General features: G+C 38.8%; 1 long non-coding RNA gene across 1 annotated transcript; it reads right to left on the reverse strand.

The window, feature by feature from the left end:
- Positions 1-1,951: 1,951 nt before the first annotated feature.
- Positions 1,952-5,875, reverse strand: LOC105819282. Its single transcript, XR_001137952.1, has 3 exons — positions 5,284-5,875; positions 4,318-4,393; positions 1,952-3,115 (listed from the first exon to the last, which is right to left on the reverse strand). It is a non-coding gene; the product is annotated as an uncharacterized LOC105819282 (long non-coding RNA).
- Positions 5,876-5,882: the final 7 nt, after the last annotated feature.

Here is a 5,882-nt window from a genome sequence, read left to right on the forward strand (position 1 = left end):
AAAAAAAAAAAAAAAACATGCTGAAAGCAGATGGACATAAAAAATACACTGATGTAGGATTCAATTTACATCAAATATTAAAATATGCAAAAATATCCTATGACAGAAACCAGGTGTGGCTTCTCTGGTGTTGCGAGGTGGTATCGACTGGGAAGGGACACATGTAAACTTCCTGGAAGGGTATGTTCTGTCTTTATGTGTCTAAGCATTTTTCAAGACTGATCAAACAGTACACTTCAAATCTATGCATTTCATCATAAATATACTTTTTTTTTTTAAAGTGCTACTTGTTATTCCTCAGGGAATAATTTAAACCACACACGTTCACCAGATGGCCAAACCTAAAAACACCAAGTACTGAGGAGGGCATGGAATAACCCAAATTCACACTGCTGGTCAGTAAAATATTACTATTTTGGAAAAAATGTCTGGCAATTTCTCACAAAACTATATACATCTACCCTATGATCCAGCAATTCCATGTTTTCATCTCTTAGTAATTACATATACACAAAGATTTGTATAAGAACATTAGCAACTTTATCCTTAATAGCCCAAAAGTAGAAAAGACCCAGGTTCCCATGAATAGCTAACTGTACTACACTCATACTCAGCAATAAAAAGGACTACTCATTTGTACATGGCTAAATCTGAAGAACTTTGCTGCACTAAAGACTTACATAGGCTCCATATGTTATGACACTTATTTGATGTTCTAGAAACAGGCAATCTGTGAAAATCAGGAAAAAAGGCATCTCTGAAGGATGAGCAGGAAATCACTTGGGAGGGGTCACATGGTAACTTCCTGGGGTGAGAGCGAAATTCTATCTTTACAGAGTACATGTACTTAATAGTTCATGGAATGATATACTTGAGGCTGGGCACGGTGGCTCATGCCTATAATCCTAGCAATCTAGGAGGCTGAGGAGGGAGGATCCCTGGAGCTCAGGAGTTCAAGACCAGCCTGAGCAAGAGCAAGAGCGTTTCTACTAAAAATAGAAAAATAAGCTGGGTGTGGTAGCACAGGCTTGTAGTCCCAGCTACTTGGGAGGCTGAAGCAGGAGCATCGCTTGAGCCAAGGAGTTTGAGGTTGCTGTGAGCTACGATGCCACTGCACTCTGTGGCAGGGAGACTGTCTCAAAAAAGTATTTGAACATTTCAGATTTAAATTTTACCTTAAGTCCATAAATACTGAGATCATTCATATGGAAGTTGAAAACATTTTTCAGGGAAGTATACTGATGTGTGCAACTTATAAAGAATTGATGGGATGTATAGATCGATGTTTTTCTGTGGGCCTGGAGCTATTTACAGAATACCTGTGGCTTTCTCTGCATTCTTAATGCTCAGCTGCATTCCTTTGTCATGTGATGAGTTCTGTTCAACTGGCTACATAACCCAACTGCAATCTCCTGTTTTAGGTGCAAATGAACACCAATTAGATGTATATAGGATAGAGGGTAGAGCAGCAAAACTGAAAATTGCAAACACAAAGTAACAGCACTGCTGAAGAACTTTGTCCAAAGTTTTTGGGATCCCCTGCCACAATTGAATTGTTATTGACCCGTTTTCCAAGAGTTAAGCAGGAAATATAAAAGTGCTACAGTAGATTCCTGGTATTTTAGCCTCTAGTTCTCAGGTATGATTGCTCCCGTTTAATTTTTAGAGTTATTAAATGAAATCATCTGAATTGCCCATGAAGCTCACTCCCCAAAAAAGGAGGCCTAGTCACAAGGAGCAGGTCACCTCAATGACTCTGGACATTCCCTCACAACTGACTGAGTGCCAGCAGTGCATCAGAGCAACTGTGCAGGGAGGGGAACACATGAAAAAACAAAGCCCTAAGAAATCACTGCCACAAAAAAGATTTTAAAGTTTTATTAAGTTTCAATACAAAACATTCCAAAAAGAAGTGATCTATAATACCTAAGTTCTATGTTCAACTACCAGTTAAACAAGGAAAACATTTCTGTATCATTCTGTTTCCTTTACAACCAGTATAAAGCCAGAAGAATCAAGAGCGATTCTTTTTCCACAAGCCTGCTAGGTAAATAAACTATTTGTCCAACAAGTACCTGGTCATTTAAGCATACTTCTTACTTTGAATTTGGAATTCAGATTTACTATTTAATCTCTATATTCTACACGATTTTAAGGCTAAACAAAATCTCAAGAGCCAAAATGTCCTCACAGAAGCATTAATCAAAGTAATTAGAGTATGAAAGGACTGAACTAAGACAGCTATGGAAGTGCAACAACTATATGAATTTGGTTAATACCCTCATGGTCTGTGATTAGAAAAGTCTGTCGAATGAGGGTTAAAATTTTTGGATCATTTTCCCCAACTGCAAATGTTAAACATGATAGTAGTGCCATAATTACACACACAAAAATCTCCTAAGTTGAGTTAGTTCCTCTAACCCAACAACTCAAATCTGTTTCCTTTGAGAACACTGGCAATTATACTATTGGCTCTCATCTCCAAGTAATAAAGTAAAGTTGTATCATAATTTGTTTCCAGGATTGAGAGGTGGGAGGGTAAAGTAGGCTTACAAAACAATACAGTACAACAAAGCCAAGTGGCCTAGTTTTGCCTCCAGTTTTAAGTGTGCTTTCTATCTTAGCAAGGTTTCTAGTTGTTACTTTTGTTTCCGGAAGTCACTCCCTCTTTTTTACAACTAAACCCTGTTTCTGGATAAACTATCACAAGATGTTTCACTTGCTGAAAATCAGACACTTTACTGGATAAGGAGTTACCACTTATGTCCATCATTTTTCCAATTCAAATTAAGTTCTAAATTGCAGAGTTGCCCCTATACTTTAGCTAAACAAAATGAAAGCCAAAGCTGTAAAATCTATGTGAAAAACCGCAAGAACTTCCTATCTTCACTTACCAATTTCCTTAACTGCTTCCCTTTCTCCATTTGGTCAATTACTTATTTTAAGTAACTACCACTCCCTGGTTAAGAGTGTTAACCAACACTGAGGCCCTCTTCAGATCCACAGGAACCCTTGAAGGCAAAATCTATTGCCTGCACCAAACCAAGTCTGACAGCACTGCTTATGCAACTGTTGTGACTTATCGACAAATCAGCATTCTTCTGCTTCAACAACTCTGTAAAATGAAAATCATGAGATCAGATTACAAGGTCTTTGGTTCTATAACTGCAAAGTACTCCCCCCACCTGTTCTTTAGATATACTTTATAATTTTAACTCACAACATAAGTATTTTCTTTAAAATTCGAGCTCTAGGCCAGGCACGGTGGCTCACGCCTGTAATCCTAGCACTCTGGGAGGCTGAGGTAGGCAGATCGTTTGAGCTCAGGAGTTCGAGACCAGCCTGAGCAAGAGTGAGACTCCGTCTCTACCAAAAATAGAAAGAAATTGGCCAAACAACTAAACACAGAAAAAATTAGCCGGGCATGGTGGCGCGTGCCTGTATTCCCAGCTACCTGGGAGGCTGAGGCAATAGGATCGCTTGAGCCCAGGAGTTTGAGGTTGCTGCGCGCTAGGCTGACGCCATGGCACTCTAGCCCAGGCAAGAGAGTGAGACTCTGTCTCAAAAAAAAAAAAAAATTCAAGCTCTAAAAAGCAACCATTAATACCTATTATAAGCATCAGCTTGCTACTATTAAAATTACATACTATACATGTCAAAATTAGGTTACTCAAACAGGGAACTTGCAGTCACAGCTACATCATTAACTCTCCACTTATAATTAATCTGTATTGTGGCTGGGCAAATGAGCAGGCACTGGTATGTTCTTTCATAAAATGCATGGGAAGAAGCTAAAACTTCCCAAGTTTGCTCAGATATCGTAATTGTGCAGCTCCTTTCAAGAGAACATTTGCGGCCAGGTGCAGTGCCTTGGCCTATAATCCTAGCACTCTAGGAGGCTGAGGAAGGAGGACTGCTTGAGCTCAGTTCAAGACCAGCCTAAGCAAGAGTGAGGCTCCAGCTCTACTAAAAATGGAAAAAAAAATTAGCCAGGCATGGTGGCACGTGCCTGTAGTCCCAGCTACTCGGGAGGCTGAGGCAGGAGGATCACATGAGCCCAGGAGTTTGAAGTTGCAGTGAGCTATGACGACACCACCGCACTCTAGCCAGGGTGACAGAAACTGTCTTAAAAAAAAAAAAATACTTGCATATGAACAGCGATTAACGAGTTTTACAGGCTCAAAAACAGCTAAGTATATTACATGAATGAGCCACTCTAACATGAAGTATCAGAAATAACTCACCAACATTACAGCTAGACAAAGTGGCAAAATTATAGTATTTCAATCTTCAAAGGCCACTGCGTTCAAAACTTACCTTAGCATTTGATTTCTCTTGCTGCCATCTTTATCTACCGTGAATAAATCAGCACTCCATGACTGTAATTCTCAACCTGCAAAAGTTAAATAGATGAAAACTAGTTATCTCTCTTAAGAAAATTCTTTACAACTTGCCTATAACTGCCCTCTTTTCCAGAAAGAAAAGGCAAGTTCAGACTTGCAGCTTAATATATTTCATGTTCTACTACTTCTCTTAAGTGGTGGAAGATTCACTGGCTTGGGATGGACTGGAATGGCTTAAATGGTTAAGTTGCATGGCTTATGGATTCTCATTCTGTTCCAATGGTGCACTGCCACGTTAAATCCATAAGTTGAACGGACAAAACTTATTTGAAGGAATAAGTGCAGTATAAGAATTTTTAGTTGGAGGTCTTCAAGTTTACTATATTCAAGAGCATCTTTTTCAACTTCATGGCTGGACCTGGGTCATGCTGCCTCAGGTTTTGCTTTTTAAAGACCACTTGCAATAGATTTTCTCCATACAGTGTAGTTTCATAGAACTAAAAACAAGTCAGGCATCCAACTAAATGTCAAGTTTGCAATGGCTTACAGGGGTAAAGAGGGGGACCCCAAACTTAAGCCATTTTCTATATTGACTAAAAGACTAATTGAAAAAAATGTTAAAACGTATGAAGCATGTTTAAAGGTCTTCATCAAAAATAGACTTAAAAAAATACCCCCTCCCAAGCCCCAGATTGCTATTGGATAACAACAGCTGTATTATTAAGGCCTTTAAGTGTCATACATGCTTAAAAAAAAAATCCAAGTGTTGAATTTGGAGGACTTCTAATATGCTATTGAACATTTGCTTTTCCAAAAGTTTTTTTTTTTTAATCTAGAAGGCATATTCCATTGCCATGAGGTACAGTATGTTTCACTGTACTATGAGGAAGGCTTAAGTGTTCAATTTCGTTAGACGGAAAAACTAGTTTGCTTTGCTTACCATCTTTGCTGTTTCACAGGCATTTGATGCTTTAAATCTGATGTGGAATGCTGATAGATTCACTTTTTAGAAGTCATAAGCCTTTAGGAAGTTGGAGATAACTTCATTGCTTATCTATTTTCTCCTTTGCAATCAAGCTGTTCCTTTAAAAGTGAGACACTACAGAGTTGCAAAAATTTGAAACAGTAAGAGCAAGCACCCTTTGCAGCTTCATGGTTGGTTTTGGCCAAACTTTTTATTTAGTATTCTGTAGTTGTTTAACACACACTTAAATGGTCTTACTGGGGGAGGGGAAAGGGGAGGTTCTTGCAGATTCCCAAGGAAATGTCAGAAAGGCAAAATATGGCCAGCATTATCCATTTGTTTTGGGTTTACTGGGTGAATAGCACTTTCCTTACATAGGCATTTGATCTCAGGTTTTTCATACTGAGAACATTTTGATTTCAGTTTGAAGACACCCTGAAATCCTAGAAGTAGCATACCCAACCACCCTCTAACAGCTAGTTTGTATAGGCAGAACGATTCATCTCTCCATTTTAGATGGCTAGATGTTTGTGGAAGATCTTAGAATTGCTTGCCTCATTTACTGGGAAAAATCG

This window comes from Propithecus coquereli, unplaced genomic scaffold, assembly GCF_000956105.1.
Source record: "Propithecus coquereli isolate 6110/MARCELLA unplaced genomic scaffold, Pcoq_1.0 Scaffold478, whole genome shotgun sequence".
In the NCBI taxonomy this organism is placed as follows: domain Eukaryota; kingdom Metazoa; phylum Chordata; class Mammalia; order Primates; family Indriidae; genus Propithecus; species Propithecus coquereli.